Here is a 17,668-nt window from a genome sequence, read left to right on the forward strand (position 1 = left end):
GCAACGTGTAAACCGATAAGTTACCTTTCCCATCGGGTTAATGTCCACAGGGCCTCATTCCCTCTCCACAAACTCTCATAGGAGAAACCATACTCGGCGTCCCGATAATCATAATGCGCATGCGTCCCCATTAGTCATCGGCCAATGAAAAAATTATCCCAACTGACGTCACCTGTTGTCAATGACGTAGGAGCAGATTCCGCTCCTCGGCATTGCAGTGCGTCTATCTTGTCCTTGGTCTATGAGGTAGTTCTCGCCATGGAGACGCGGTCGTCAACATAAACATCCATGTGACGCACGTGTCACCTGACTCTTCCCCCTGTGCCTATTCTGTCGGTTCCCGGACACGTCCTAAAGGGTGTAAGTCCTTCCTCCTTAGGTCAAAGCATCTCCAATATTCCATTTGGGTAATTTCTTCACAGAGTTAATTCGAAGATCCCCATGTTTATTAATGATTCAACACGGTTCCTCCGGAGCGATCGCTGTTCTCCTTCAGCCATACACCCCTCTGAGGATACCGTATTTCAAACATGCTATCCCTTCAGGTAAGTGGCCCTGTCACATCCATAACACACGATGGGACATAGGCCTCCTGCTGGGATTTTTTCGGTCGTTTAGAGAGCCATAATGGTCAGCCATGTTTAGTGACAGCCCTCATGGCACTCCACGTCCGTCCAAACACACATTATATTCTTCACTTTTGGAGGCAATAGACCATGGATCGGACTCACCACCCACTCTGGATATGTCCGTCGACCATGTAATCTGGATAAATGTCCGTATGACGTTGGGGACATCAGCATTGAGAGTTGCGGAACGGGAAGAGTCCTCAGTGAAAATATCCCTAAGGGGAGACAATGAAATATCAGTGTTAGTGTACATTGTGAACAAAAATGATTAAAATCAACACAACTAAGTTGGGCACAATCTTAAGTTACACACAATAACAAAATAAAGTCCAGTCTACAAAGAAAGAGATACACAAAATCCCCTATAGGAAGACCCCCAGGTTGAAGTCCCTGTTAAGTCCCTTAGGTTCACATGTATCTAACCTGTAAATCCATTTTAATTCTAATTGTTTCAGGAGGGTCTCCCTATCTCCCCCCCTCCGCAGTGGTGGTATTCCATCTATAATCTGGAACCGGAGTTGTGACAGATTGTGTCCCAATTTATTAAAGTGATCCGGTACTGGGAGATCTAATGCTTTTTTTCTGATCTTGGATTTGTGCTGTGTGATCCTCTTTTTTACCTCCTGTGTGGTCTCTCCCACATAAAGGAGCCCACACGGACATTGAAGGGTATAGATCACAAAGGATGAGCTGCAGGTATAAAACTGCTTGATTTTATATTTTTTCCCGGTGTGTGGGTGTGCAAATGTTTTTCCTTTTATCATATTGTTACAGTGGCAACACCCTAGACAGGGATAACATCCTATTTGTTTCTGTCTTTGTATGTTTGGGGGTTTATCTGCATGTACCAACCTATCCCTCACATTAGGGCCTCTCTTGTATGAAAATAGAGGTGGATTTCTAAATTCTGGGGTATCCGGAAACGCTTGGGTAAGAAGCGTCCAGTTCTTTCTGATCACCGCAGCCACCTGTCTACTCAGCATTGTGTACCTGGAAACAAAAGGAATTCTATTTTGAACACTTGATTTGTCTGTGGTTTTTTCAAGTAATTTTTCCCTTTCCATTCCATGAGCCCTATCCTGATGTTTATTCGTCAGCTGTTTAGGGTATCCCCTATTCACGAATTTTTTGTTCATTTCCCTCAACCTCATTTCCACTTTCTCCTCGTCACTGACAATTCTGCGAACCCGTAAAAATTGACTGTACGGCAATGATTTTACCATGTCTCGGGGATGTGAACTATCATATTGAAGAATATTATTTTTGTCAGTATTTTTTATATATATGTCTGTGCCCAATTTCCCATTCTGGACACATACCAATGTGTCCAGGAATTGTAGCTCAGTCATAGAGCTGACTCTCGTGAACTTTAAGGCTGGATGGATATTATTCAGGTACTCATTGAATGTGTGTAATTCCAGTTCTGTACCTGTCCATATACAGAAGATATCGTCGATGTATCTCATCCAGCCCCTCACAAATTTGAAGGAGCTGGATGGATACACAAACCGATCCTCTATATATGACATATAGATGTTCGCATAGACTGGTGCGGCGTTAGACCCCATTGCAGTCCCCCTTGTTTGCAAAAAAAATTGGTCCTTAAACTTAAAATAATTGCAAGTCAGTACAGTCTCCAATAACATCAGAATAAAATTCACCATTTCTGGTGTATATTCCGAGTCATGTAAGACATGTCTGACTGCCTCCAAACCTTTGGCGTGGTCAATACTAGTATATAGACTGACCACGTCAAAGGAGACTAGCATGTCTCCAAGGTCAATCCTTAGTTCCTTCAATTTGCTCAAAAAATGGGTGGTGTCTTTCACATAAGACAATGCTTTTGTTACAAGTGGTTGTAACACCCCATCCAAGAACATAGCTGGTCGTGAAAGGACAGAGTTGATGCCGGACACAATGGGGCGTCCTGGCGGATCAGCTCTGTCCTTATGTATCTTGGGTAGGGTGTATAATACAGGAGTGATGGGATGTGTTACTATCAAGTAGTCATGTAGTGGGCTATCAATGATGTCCTCCGCATACGCGTCATCTACCAAAAGCTTGATCTTCCGAGCGATCTCAAACTTTGGGTCATGATCAATTAAGCGGTAGACCGAGGCATCATTGAGCTGTCTTTCTATCTCACCTTCATATTTTACAGTGTCCATAATGACAATTGCTCCGCCCTTATCCGCTGGCTTGATTGTGATTTCATCCCTGCTACTCAGTTTAATTAACATATCCTTCTCTGTTTTGGTGAGATTAGATCTAAACTTAGCCTGCGACCGTTCTTTTAGCAATTGCATATCTTTTTGTACTAATGTAATATATGCCTCGATGACATTAATATTTGGCGGTGGTTGAAACTTACTTTTTAGTGAAAGGTTATATTTTTTAAGGGTCATGACATTCTGCTTGCCTTCCTCCTCTTTTTTAGTAGTGTCACCCCCTTTCCCTGAAAAAAAACCTTTAAGCCTTAAACGTCTAAAAAAGCGGTACAGATCCACCTCATACTCAAACCAGTCAATGAACATAGTGGGGCAATAGGATAAACCCTTGTTCAACAATGTCAATTCTGACTCTGTAAAAGTGCATGATGAGATATTTACCACTAGATTGTTTATTTCAGTTTGTTCACCACTTGATCCCTCACTTTGTCCACAAGTCCTCTCTGGTTCGGGCCCATCGGTGGTTTTCTGGATCTGGTTATCACAGTACTTCCTCCATCGTCTATGTTTAGATCCTCCCCTCCTCTGTTGTTTCCTTTTCTCTGGTCGGACCTTTGTCCTAAAAAAAGAGGGTCATCACTATAGTCCTCCGACGATTCCGGGGTTGTAGCATCTCTATCTTTTCTCCCATCATAGGGTCTGCGACGGGGTTTCCCTTTAAACTGTATGTTTTGATTTCTTTGTCGTCCCATGGTCTGCTTTCGATATATTTCACCTCGAGTGTAGTCGTCCAAATCTCGGTGCCATTTTTGCCTTTTAGTGATCTCAATATTGTTTCGGTATTTATTTAGATCAATATCCAATTTGGTTTTTATTGCTGATATCTCAGTTGCCGGTAATAAGGTGCTCAGTTGATTCTCTAAAGCACTAATACGTGTTTGGTTCAATTCCAGCTCAAGTTGCAAAAACTCCATGTTTAAAAGCATAATATCCATAGAATACCGGTTCGATATTAACTCAAATTTTGCGCAGAATTCCCTATTATTTGGGAGCAAGATTGGTCTCAGATGAGAGCGGAGACCTCTCGGGATCCTCCCTGCTCTATAGTACTCCCGTAACGTAGATTGATGGAGTTCATGGGAAATTAGTGTTTTCTTCTCTTGTTCTAATTTTCGTTTAATCAGGTCTGCTGTAGGTTTATTTAAAAAGGAGTCCTCTCCAGAGCTCTCCCCCAGGATTCTGGTCACCTCCTCCTCCGTGTAAACTGAACTTCCTGCCGTTGCCATTTTCCAACAGATATTATTATTGGATAAAGACAGTATTTTCTCCTTTCAAATGTAGAAAAAAGAGTCCATTTTATAGTGTGCAAGCTCGGAAAAAAGCCATATCAAGAAAAATAGAGAGGTCCGGCAGCACTACTATACCCAACAAAAACAATTTGGGACAATCATAGACGATACCTTAACTGTGGTAGTGATGGTGCAAGCAGATCGGGACCCTGGCTTTTGATCCCAGCATCAACAAAAATACAAGAAATCCGCAGCACTCTTCAGTTGTATCAAACGTAGTGTAAATTTATTCCATCAAAACAGCAGGATAATGCGACGTTTCGACCGCCCTCGGTCTTTCTCAAGCAATACAGTGGATACATAACATGTGTCTTATATAGTGCCTAGTGAATGGGGTAAACCCTCCCCCCAGGTGAATCAATACATTCTCATTAGTACCAATGCGTCACCATACATATTCATTAGAAAAATAGCTTTCAGGTGCAACGTGTAAACCGTTAAGTTACCTTTCCCATCGGGTTAATGTCCACAGGGCCTCATTCCCTCTCCACAAACTCTCATAGGAGAAACCATACTCGGCGTCCCGATAATCATAATGCGCATGCGTCCCCATTAGTCATCGGCCAATGAAAAAATTATCCCAACTGACGTCACCTGTTGTCAATGACGTAGGAGCAGATTCCGCTCCTCGGCATTGCAGTGCGTCTATCTTGTCCTTGGTCTATGAGGTAGTTCTCGCCATGGAGACGCGGTCGTCAACATAAACATCCATGTGACGCACGTGTCACCTGACTCTTCCCCCTGTGCCTATTCTGTCGGTTCCCGGACACGTCCTAAAGGGTGTAAGTCCTTCCTCCTTAGGTCAAAGCATCTCCAATATTCCATTTGGGTAATTTCTTCACAGAGTTAATTCGAAGATCCCCATGTTTATTAATGATTCAACACGGTTCCTCCGGAGCGATCGCTGTTCTCCTTCAGCCATACACCCCTCTGAGGATACCGTATTTCAAACATGCTATCCCTTCAGGTAAGTGGCCCTGTCACATCCATAACACACGATGGGACATAGGCCTCCTGCTGGGATTTTTTCGGTCGTTTAGAGAGCCATAATGGTCAGCCATGTTTAGTGACAGCCCTCATGGCACTCCACGTCCGTCCAAACACACATTATATTCTTCACTTTTGGAGGCAATAGACCATGGATCGGACTCACCACCCACTCTGGATATGTCCGTCGACCATGTAATCTGGATAAATGTCCGTATGACGTTGGGGACATCAGCATTGAGAGTTGCGGAACGGGAAGAGTCCTCAGTGAAAATATCCCTAAGGGGAGACTTTTTTCTACATTTGAAAGGAGAAAATACTGTCTTTATCCAATAATAATATCTGTTGGAAAATGGCAACGGCAGGAAGTTCAGTTTACACGGAGGAGGAGGTGACCAGAATCCTGGGGGAGAGCTCTGGAGAGGACTCCTTTTTAAATAAACCTACAGCAGACCTGATTAAACGAAAATTAGAACAAGAGAAGAAAACACTAATTTCCCATGAACTCCATCAATCTACGTTACGGGAGTACTATAGAGCAGGGAGGATCCCGAGAGGTCTCCGCTCTCATCTGAGACCAATCTTGCTCCCAAATAATAGGGAATTCTGCGCAAAATTTGAGTTAATATCGAACCGGTATTCTATGGATATTATGCTTTTAAACATGGAGTTTTTGCAACTTGAGCTGGAATTGAACCAAACACGTATTAGTGCTTTAGAGAATCAACTGAGCACCTTATTACCGGCAACTGAGATATCAGCAATAAAAACCAAATTGGATATTGATCTAAATAAATACCGAAACAATATTGAGATCACTAAAAGGCAAAAATGGCACCGAGATTTGGACGACTACACTCGAGGTGAAATATATCGAAAGCAGACCATGGGACGACAAAGAAATCAAAACATACAGTTTAAAGGGAAACCCCGTCGCAGACCCTATGATGGGAGAAAAGATAGAGATGCTACAACCCCGGAATCGTCGGAGGACTATAGTGATGACCCTCTTTTTTTAGGACAAAGGTCCGACCAGAGAAAAGGAAACAACAGAGGAGGGGAGGATCTAAACATAGACGATGGAGGAAGTACTGTGATAACCAGATCCAGAAAACCACCGATGGGCCCGAACCAGAGAGGACTTGTGGACAAAGTGAGGGATCAAGTGGTGAACAAACTGAAATAAACAATCTAGTGGTAAATATCTCATCATGCACTTTTACAGAGTCAGAATTGACATTGTTGAACAAGGGTTTATCCTATTGCCCCACTATGTTCATTGACTGGTTTGAGTATGAGGTGGATCTGTACCGCTTTTTTAGACGTTTAAGGCTTAAAGGTTTTTTTTCAGGGAAAGGGGGTGACACTACTAAAAAAGAGGAGGAAGGCAAGCAGAATGTCATGACCCTTAAAAAATATAACCTTTCACTAAAAAGTAAGTTTCAACCACCGCCAAATATTAATGTCATCGAGGCATATATTACATTAGTACAAAAAGATATGCAATTGCTAAAAGAACGGTCGCAGGCTAAGTTTAGATCTAATCTCACCAAAACAGAGAAGGATATGTTAATTAAACTGAGTAGCAGGGATGAAATCACAATCAAGCCAGCGGATAAGGGCGGAGCAATTGTCATTATGGACACTGTAAAATATGAAGGTGAGATAGAAAGACAGCTCAATGATGCCTCGGTCTACCGCTTAATTGATCATGACCCAAAGTTTGAGATCGCTCGGAAGATCAAGCTTTTGGTAGATGACGCGTATGCGGAGGACATCATTGATAGCCCACTACATGACTACTTGATAGTAACACATCCCATCACTCCTGTATTATACACCCTACCCAAGATACATAAGGACAGAGCTGATCCGCCAGGACGCCCCATTGTGTCCGGCATCAACTCTGTCCTTTCACGACCAGCTATGTTCTTGGATGGGGTGTTACAACCACTTGTAACAAAAGCATTGTCTTATGTGAAAGACACCACCCATTTTTTGAGCAAATTGAAGGAACTAAGGATTGACCTTGGAGACATGCTAGTCTCCTTTGACGTGGTCAGTCTATATACTAGTATTGACCACGCCAAAGGTTTGGAGGCAGTCAGACATGTCTTACATGACTCGGAATATACACCAGAAATGGTGAATTTTATTCTGATGTTATTGGAGACTGTACTGACTTGCAATTATTTTAAGTTTAAGGACCAATTTTTTTTGCAAACAAGGGGGACTGCAATGGGGTCTAACGCCGCACCAGTCTATGCGAACATCTATATGTCATATATAGAGGATCGGTTTGTGTATCCATCCAGCTCCTTCAAATTTGTGAGGGGCTGGATGAGATACATCGACGATATCTTCTGTATATGGACAGGTACAGAACTGGAATTACACACATTCAATGAGTACCTGAATAATATCCATCCAGCCTTAAAGTTCACGAGAGTCAGCTCTATGACTGAGCTACAATTCCTGGACACATTGGTATGTGTCCAGAATGGGAAATTGGGCACAGACATATATATAAAAAATACTGACAAAAATAATATTCTTCAATATGATAGTTCACATCCCCGAGACATGGTAAAATCATTGCCGTACAGTCAATTTTTACGGGTTCGCAGAATTGTCAGTGACGAGGAGAAAGTGGAAATGAGGTTGAGGGAAATGAACAAAAAATTCGTGAATAGGGGATACCCTAAACAGCTGACGAATAAACATCAGGATAGGGCTCATGGAATGGAAAGGGAAAAATTACTTGAAAAAACCACAGACAAATCAAGTGTTCAAAATAGAATTCCTTTTGTTTCCAGGTACACAATGCTGAGTAGACAGGTGGCTGCGGTGATCAGAAAGAACTGGACGCTTCTTACCCAAGCGTTTCCGGATACCCCAGAATTTAGAAATCCACCTCTATTTTCATACAAGAGAGGCCCTAATGTGAGGGATAGGTTGGTACATGCAGATAAACCCCCAAACATACAAAGACAGAAACAAATAGGATGTTATCCCTGTCTAGGGTGTTGCCACTGTAACAATATGATAAAAGGAAAAACATTTGCACACCCACACACCGGGAAAAAATATAAAATCAAGCAGTTTTATACCTGCAGCTCATCCTTTGTGATCTATACCCTTCAATGTCCGTGTGGGCTCCTTTATGTGGGAGAGACCACACAGGAGGTAAAAAAGAGGATCACACAGCACAAATCCAAGATCAGAAAAAAAGCATTAGATCTCCCAGTACCGGATCACTTTAATAAATTGGGACACAATCTGTCACAACTCCGGTTCCAGATTATAGATGGAATACCACCACTGCGGAGGGGGGGAGATAGGGAGACCCTCCTGAAACAATTAGAATTAAAATGGATTTACAGGTTAGATACATGTGAACCTAAGGGACTTAACAGGGACTTCAACCTGGGGGTCTTCCTATAGGGGATTTTGTGTATCTCTTTCTTTGTAGACTGGACTTTATTTTGTTATTGTGTGTAACTTAAGATTGTGCCCAACTTAGTTGTGTTGATTTTAATCATTTTTGTTCACAATGTACACTAACACTGATATTTCATTGTCTCCCCTTAGGGATATTTTCACTGAGGACTCTTCCCGTTCCGCAACTCTCAATGCTGATGTCCCCAACGTCATACGGACATTTATCCAGATTACATGGTCGACGGACATATCCAGAGTGGGTGGTGAGTCCGATCCATGGTCTATTGCCTCCAAAAGTGAAGAATATAATGTGTGTTTGGACGGACGTGGAGTGCCATGAGGGCTGTCACTAAACATGGCTGACCATTAAGGCTCTCTAAACGACCGAAAAAATCCCAGCAGGAGGCCTATGTCCCATCGTGTGTTATGGATGTGACAGGGCCACTTACCTGAAGGGATAGCATGTTTGAAATACGGTATCCTCAGAGGGGTGTATGGCTGAAGGAGAACAGCGATCGCTCCGGAGGAACCGTGTTGAATCATTAATAAACATGGGGATCTTCGAATTAACTCTGTGAAGAAATTACCCAAATGGAATATTGGAGATGCTTTGACCTAAGGAGGAAGGACTTACACCCTTTAGGACGTGTCCGGGAACCGACAGAATAGGCACAGGGGGAAGAGTCAGGTGACACGTGCGTCACATGGATGTTTATGTTGACGACCGCGTCTCCATGGCGAGAACTACCTCATAGACCAAGGACAAGATAGACGCACTGCAATGCCGAGGAGCGGAATCTGCTCCTACGTCATTGACAACAGGTGACGTCAGTTGGGATAATTTTTTCATTGGCCGATGACTAATGGGGACGCATGCGCATTATGATTATCGGGACGCCGAGTATGGTTTCTCCTATGAGAGTTTGTGGAGAGGGAATGAGGCCCTGTGGACATTAACCCGATGGGAAAGGTAACTTAACGGTTTACACGTTGCACCTGAAAGCTATTTTTCTAATGAATATGTATGGTGACGCATTGGTACTAATGAGAATGTATTGATTCACCTGGGGGGAGGGTTTACCCCATTCACTAGGCACTATATAAGACACATGTTATGTATCCACTGTATTGCTTGAGAAAGACCGAGGGCGGTCGAAACGTCGCATTATCCTGCTGTTTTGATGGAATAAATTTACACTACGTTTGATACAACTGAAGAGTGCTGCGGATTTCTTGTATTTTTGTTGATGCTGGGATCAAAAGCCAGGGTCCCGATCTGCTTGCACCATCACTACCACAGTTAAGGTATCGTCTATGATTGTCCCAAATTGTTTTTGTTGGGTATAGTAGTGCTGCCGGACCTCTCTATTCAACTAGGGTTCAAGCCACAATGTTTTAGGGCACTTTCTGCCTGGGAAACAAACATCAATTTTTCTGGCCGCTGCTACAGCGGCTGCAACAATACCTAATTTTTCAGGCATGTGTACATGCCTAATTTTTCTGGCCTCTGGTGCTGCACTGTGGCTTCAAAACCCCACAAGTGTCAATTCCCCTTCGTGATCGTTATCTTGTCGTGGTGAAGGGGCTTGCGTATCAAAATGAAGCGACCACCTCTATGTGTGTGTTGGCAATGGCAATGTTGGCACACCCCAGATGATAAGGTCGTTGCTTCATTGTGAACAGACCAAAAGCGATCGGATGGATAATTTTGCATAGAAAAAACATTAATTTTCTTTGTGATCATCTAAGGTGATCATTAAAGCCTACTAGGCAAACAATGGGCCCACACTGCAGAATCATTGTTTTCTGGGTCACTTAACTTTCACTGAACTACCTCAGCACGACCATAGGCTTTGTAAAACCCCCATCGCCTGCAATCTCCCAAACGTGCGCACGAGCACAGTCATAACTACACCAAGATTGAGGCATAGAGGTATAAAATTTATGTCATGAGTGTGTCAACTATTGACAACTCTTTGCGGTTGTCTAAAATATATTCCATACACGTCCCCTGATAGGGGACGTAACAGGGATTAAACTGCTAAGAATAGAACTTAATTTCAAAAGGCAAAATTTCTCAGGGTTGAGTGCTGCACTTCAGGACATAGACTGGGAGCAACTATTGCCACATAATGACGCTAATGCTAAATGGGAGTGCTTTAACCCCTTAAGGACGCAGGGCGTATCGGTACGCCCTATTTCCCGAGTCCTTAAGGACTCAGGGCGTACCGGTACGTCCTAACTTGAAATCGGTGCTCCGGCGCCCCAGGGGTTAATCGGAACGGGATTTCGGCTGAAATCATTCAGCCGGCATCCCGTAACAATGCAGGGGGAGTCATTTGACCCCCCGCATCGGCGATCGCAGAAAACCGCGCTTTCTGCAGTTTCTGATCCCCGCGGGCCCTGACCGCGGGGATCAGAAGCTTTAGTGTCCCTAAAATATATATTTTACACCCCCCCTGCACCCCTGCATGATTTTTTGCCGGCGGGTGGTGCAGGGGGGGGAGTTGTGGGGGCGGTGCGGGAGGCGGGCGGTGCGGCAGGCGGGATCGCGATCCCCCGCCCGCCTCCCCTTGAATAATCGTTGGTGTACTGAGCAGACGGGGAAGGTTCCCATGGCAACAGGACGCCTCTCAGGCGTCCTGCTGTCCATGGTGCTGAACAGATCTGTGCTAAAAGGCATAGATCTGTTCAGACAAAGTGTAAAATACAGTACAATATATATTGTACTGTACTGTATTATACAGACATTAGACCCACTGGATCTTCAAGAACCAAGTGGGTCTGGGTCAAAAAAAAAGTGAAAAAAAAGTAAAAATCAAAAAACACATTTATCACTGATTAAAAATGAAAAAAATTAAATTCCCTACACATGTTTGGTATCGCCGCGTCCGTAACGACCTGATCTATAAAACGGTCATGTTACTTCCCCCGCACGGTGAACGCCATAAAAATAAAAAAATAAAAACTATTAGGAAATTGAAATTTTGCCCACCTTACTTCCCAAAAAAGGTAATAAAAGTGATCAAAAAAGTCGCATGAACGCCAAAATAGTACCAATCAAACCGTCATCTCATCCCGCAAAAATCATACCCTACCCAAGATAATCGCCCAAAAACTGAAAAAACTATGGCTCTTAGACTATGGAAACACTAAAACATGATTTTTTTTGTTTCAAAAATGAAATCATTGTGTAAAACTTAAATAAATAAAAAAAAAGTATACATATTAGGTATTGCTGCGTCCGTATCGACCGGCTCTATAAAAATATCACATGACCTAACCCCTCAGGTGACCACCGTAAAAAAAATTAAAATAAAAACGGTGTAAAAAAAGCAATTTTTTGTCATCTTACGTCACAAAAAGTGTAATAGCAAATGATCAAAAAGTCATATGCACCCCAAAATAGTGCCACTCAAACCGTCATCTCATCCTGCAAAAAATGAGACCCTACTTAAGATAATCACCCAAAAACTGAAAAAACTATGGCTCTTAGACTATGGAGACACTAAAACATTTTTTTTGTTTTAAAAATGAAATCATTGTGTAAAACTTACATAAATAAAAAAAATTGTATACATATTAGGTATCGCCGCATCCGTGACAACCTGCTCTATAAAATTACCACATGATCTAACCTGTCAGATGAATGTTGTAAATAACAAAAAAAAAACGTGACAAAAAAATCTATTTCTTGTTACTTGTTGCCGCACAAAAAAGTGTAATATAGAGCAACCAAAAATCATATGTACCCTAAACTAGTACCAACAAAACTGCCACCCTATCCCGTAGTTTCTAAAATGGGGTCACTTTTTTGGAGTTTCTACTCTAGGGGTGCATCAGGGGGGCTTCAAATGGGACATGGTGTCAAAAAAACCAGTCCAGCAAAATCTGCCTTCCAAAAACCGTATGGCATTCCTTTCCTTCTGCGCCCTGCCGTGTGCCCGTACAGTAGTTTACGGCCACATATGGGGTGTTTCTGTAAACTACAGAATCGGGGCCATAAATAATGAGTTTTGTTTGGCTGTTAACCCTTGCTTTGTAACTGGAAAAAAAATATTAAAATGGAAAATCTGCCCAAAAAGTGAAATTTTGAAATTGTATCTCTATTTTCCATTAAATCTTGTGCAACACCTAAAGGGTTAAGAAAGTTTGTAAAATCAGTTTTGAATACCTTGAGGGGTGTAGTTTCTTAGATGGGGTCACTTTTATGGAGTTTCTACTCTAGGGGTGCATCAGGGGGGGCTTCAAATGGGACATGGTGTCAAAAAACCAGTCCAGCAGAATCTGGCTTCCAAAAACCATACGGCGCACCTTTCCCTCTACGCCCTACTCTGTGCCCGTACAGTAGTTTACGGCCACATATGGGGTGTTTCTGTAAACTACAGAATCGGGGCCATAAATAATGAGTTTTGTTTGGCTGTTAACCCTTGCTTTGTAACTGAAAAACATATGGGGTGTTTCCGTAAACGGCAGAGTCAGGGCAATAAAGATACAGTCTTGTTTGGCTGTTAACCCTTGCTTTGTTAGTGGAAAAAATGGGTTAAAATGGAAAATTAGGCAAAAAAAAGAAATTCTCAAATTTCATCCCCATTTGCCAATAACTATTGTGCAACACCTAAAGGGTTAACGAAGTTTGTAAAATCTGTTTTGAATACCTTGAGGGGTGTAGTTTCTTAGATGGGGTCACTTTTATGGAGTTTCCACTCTAGGGGTGCATCAGGGGGGCTTCAAATGGGCCATGGTGTCAAAAAACCAGTCCAGCAAAATCTGGCTTCCAAAAACCATACGGCGCACCTTTCCCTCTACGCCCTACTGTGTGCCCGTACAGTAGTTTACGGCCAAATATGGGGTGTTTCTGTAAATGGCAGAGTCAGGGCAATAAAGATACAGTCTTGTTTGGCTGTTAACCCTTGCTTTGTTAGTGGAAAAAATGGGTTAAAATGGAAAATTAGGCAAAAAAAGAAATTCTCAAATTTCATCCCCATTTGCCAATAACTCTTGTGCAACACCTAAAGGGTTAACGAAGTTTGTAAAATCAGTTTTGAATACCTTGAGGGGTGTAGTTTATAGAATGGGGTCATTTTTGGGCGGTTTCTATTATGTAAGCCTCGCAAAGTGACTTCAGACCTGTAGTGGTCCCTAAAAATTGGGTTTTTGTAAATTTCTGAAAAATTTCAAGATTTGCTTCTAAACTTCTAAGCCTTGTAACATCCCCAAAAAATAAAATATCATTCCCAAAATGCTACAAACATGAAGTAGACATATGGGGAATGTAAAGTCATCACAATTTTTGGGGGTATTACTATGTATTACAGAAGTAGAGAAACTGAAACTTTGAAATTTGCTAATTTTTCAAAATTTTTGGTAAATATGGTATTTTTTTATGGAAAAAAATTAACTTTTTTGACCCAATTTTAGCAGTGTCATGAAGTACAATATGTGACGAAAAAACAATCTCAGAACGGCCTGAATAAGTCAATGCGTTTTAAAGTTATGAGCACTTAAAGTGACACTGGTCAGATTTGCAAAAAATGGGCAAGTCCTTAAGGTGAAATAGGGCTGAGTCCTTAAGGGGTTAAATCTACTTTGGATAAGTGTATTGTTAAATACATTCCTAGAGGTAACAAGCGAATAAAATTAAACCCCACATGACTTACAAATAGTGTAAAAAGGGAAATAAATGACAAAAAGAGGGGCTTTAAGAAATACAAATCAGACGGGTCAGCTGTAGCCTTTAAAAAGTATAAAGAACTAAATAAATTATGTAAGGGACTAATAAAATCAACGAAAATACACAAGGAAATACAGGTGGCCAAAGAAAGAAAAACTCCAAAACATTCTTCAACTACATAAATGCAAAATAAAACAAGGTCAGAACATGTAGGGTCCCTAAATGATGGTAACGGGTGTTGGTCACTCGGGATCAAGAGAAGGTAGAGCTCCTAAATGGGTTTTTCAGCTCTGTATATACAAAAGAGAGGGCATCTCATGAGGGTGGTGCCACTGGTGTAAATACCTCAAATAACATACTTACCTGGCTGACTGTAGATATAGTCCTTAATATGCAAAAAAAAGTGAACAAGGCCCCAGGTCCAGATGGACTACACCTTAGACTTCTAAAGGAGCTCAGTTCAGTTATTGTTTTGCCTCTGTTCATAAAATTTTACATATTCTTTACTCACAGACATTGTACCAAGAGACTGGGGCAAGGCGAATGTGGTTTCCATTTTTAAAAAGGTGCTAGGTAGGGTTGAGCGAACCTAAACTGTAAAGTTTGGGTTCGTACCGAACTTTTGTTTTTTTGTACACGGACACGAACATTTTCGTAAAAGTTAGAGTTCGGTGTTCGGCGATTTAATGGCGCTTGTTGAAAGGCTGCAGGGCAGCCAATCAAAAAGCGTTTAACTAGTGTGTCCTTAGAAGCCATCACAGCCATGCCTACTAATGGCATGGCTGTGATTTGCCAAGTGCAGCATGTGACCCAGCCTCTATATAAGCTGGATTCACGTAGCGACACACGTCACTCTTACTAGTTGTAGGGATAGGATGCTGCTGTTATGAGGGAGAGATTAGGAAAGACTCTGATATCTGCACTTGGTGTGAAGTCAGCGATCTACAGCGTTTTTTGTTTTAGGGGTGCAATGCAACATTTTTGTACCCTGCCCTGAGCCCAGCGAGACTGAAAAAAAAAGTTTTAATCCGTCTGTTAGTTAGGTGGGCATCGGCGGCCATTTTGTGCAACAGCAGTGCACCAGCACTGCATATGTGCCAGGGACAATTATTTAATCCTGTTCTTGTAGTTCAGTGGCCGACATATACCCATTTTCAAAGTGCACCTGCACTGCATATGTGCCAGGGGAAGGGAAAATAATACCGTATGTGAGTTCAGGGACCCAGGGGGTGACATATCCCCATTTTTTTCTGTAAAGTACTCCTGTGCTGCATTTCTGAGAGTGAAATATAATCAGTTAAATCCATCTGTTCCATAAAAAAAAAAAATGGGCAATAAAGTAACTTTTTGCCCTGTGGTGCATTTCTGACAGTCCAATAAAACAGCCAAATACTGCAGTTACATTTGTTGCTGAAAAATTCTAATTTTTGTTGCTATAAATTTGCAGCCTACGCTGCGTTCCTGTCAGTCAAATAAAACCATAAAATACTGCTGTTAAATTTTTGGGCTTCAAATTCCCATTTATGGGTGTAAAGTACCTCTGAGGTCTGCACATGTGACAGGCAGGCACATAAATTCAGCAAATGTATCTGTTCCATTGTAGGGGTGACATATCAACCTTTTCTTATGTTAAAAACCCCTGTGCTTCATTTGTGAGTGAAATATTATCTCAGTTAAATACATCTGTTCCATAAAAAAAAAAAAAAAAAATTGGGCAATAAAGTACCTTTTTTGTTTCATTTAGGGTTAAAAATATATATATTTTTGGGGGCAATAAAGTACCTTTTTGCCCTGTGCTGCATTTCTGACAGTCCAATAAAACCGCCAAATACTGCAGTTACATCTTTTGCCGAAATTATTTTTTTGCTATAAAGTACATTTGTGGCCTACGCTGCATTTATGACAGTCCTATAAAACCATTAAATACTGATGTTACATTGTTGGTTGAAGAAATAACACTTTGTGCTAGATAATACATTTTCAGCCTGTGCTGCATTTCTGGCAGTAAAAAATAAAACCAGTAAATACTGCTGTTAAATTGCTGTTTGACAAATTCACATTTTTTTGGACAGTCAGGTATTTGTATTAAATTCCACTGTCACACTGTTGTGTGACCTCAAGAATTTTTTTCTCCTTATGGCACCAGCACAGCCTTACTGTCAGTGAACTTAATTGTTGAATATTGGCAGTTACATTGTCGACTGACATAAACCATCTGTTAGTTTCGTGGGTGAACGCAAAGAATGAGGAGAGCGTCAAATAAGGGACGTGGCTCTGGTCGTGGTGCTGCTGGTGTTGGTGGAGCTCCTGTTGCAGGTAGTGGACGTGGTAGATCTGTGAAAGCTACATGCCCAAGTGAAACACCTTCCTCAGGTGTGAGTAGGTGAAAGAACCTTCAGCATTATTTGGTAGGCCCGAATGCAGCTCTATGAATGGTGAGGGCAGAACAAGTACAGGCGATAGTAGATTGGGTGGCTAACAGTGCCTTTCAGTTCCTTCACATTTTCTCCCACCCAGTCCCCTGCTGAAAGCTCAGAGTTGGCACCTACAGCCCATTGTCATCTGTCTTTTAACTCACCCCCTTGCAAATCAGGCAAGCAGTCTGAGCCCCAACTCATGCAGCAGTCTCTTATACTTTTTGATGACTCTGCTAGCAAGGTTTCCGTGGGCCATCCACATAGCCCTGCCCCAGAAGGGGAAGAGATTGAGTGCACCACTTATGTTTCAGGATGAGGACATGGGAAGACCACCGCAGCACGTCTCTGATGATGACGAAACACAGGTGCCAACTGTTGCGGCTTTCTGCAGTCTGCAGACCGACAAGGAGGGCAGGGGTAAAGAGTGGGTGGAAGATGATGTGGAGGATGATGAGGTACTAGACCCCAAATGGAATCAAGGTCATGCGAGTGATGTGTGCAGTTTGGAGGAAGAGGCAGTGGTTGCACAGAGGCACCAGCACAGCAAAAGAGGGAGCAGGGTGCAAAAGTGTCTGTTACATTCTTGGGTGACATTTTACAATTTTTGCTGTGAATGAACCCCTGCTCTGCATAGGTGACAGGGACCTGAATTTCTAAAAATCGTCTGTTACATTGATGTTTGACATTAACCCATTTTTGTCAGGGAAAAACACCTGCTCTGTATTGCTGACAGGGAACTAAATTTTGTAAAAACGTCTGTTACTGATCAAAATATGCGTGACTACAAGAGCACGCTAGAGCACGCTGGTAGACGCGCTATTGATGGCATTCCCACCTGACAGAGGGGGCTCAGTGGAAGCACAAGGTGAAGGCTGAGGAGGAGGAAGAGGTTGCCAATGCAGCTGGGGAACCGCCAGCACCTCAGAAGGCAGGGTTAGCATGGCCAAAATGTGTGAAAGCTTTGTCAGCACGCCACAACAACCAGCACCACCAGCTGATATGG

Source organism: Bufo bufo, chromosome 6, assembly GCF_905171765.1.
Source record: "Bufo bufo chromosome 6, aBufBuf1.1, whole genome shotgun sequence".
NCBI classification, from domain to species: domain Eukaryota; kingdom Metazoa; phylum Chordata; class Amphibia; order Anura; family Bufonidae; genus Bufo; species Bufo bufo.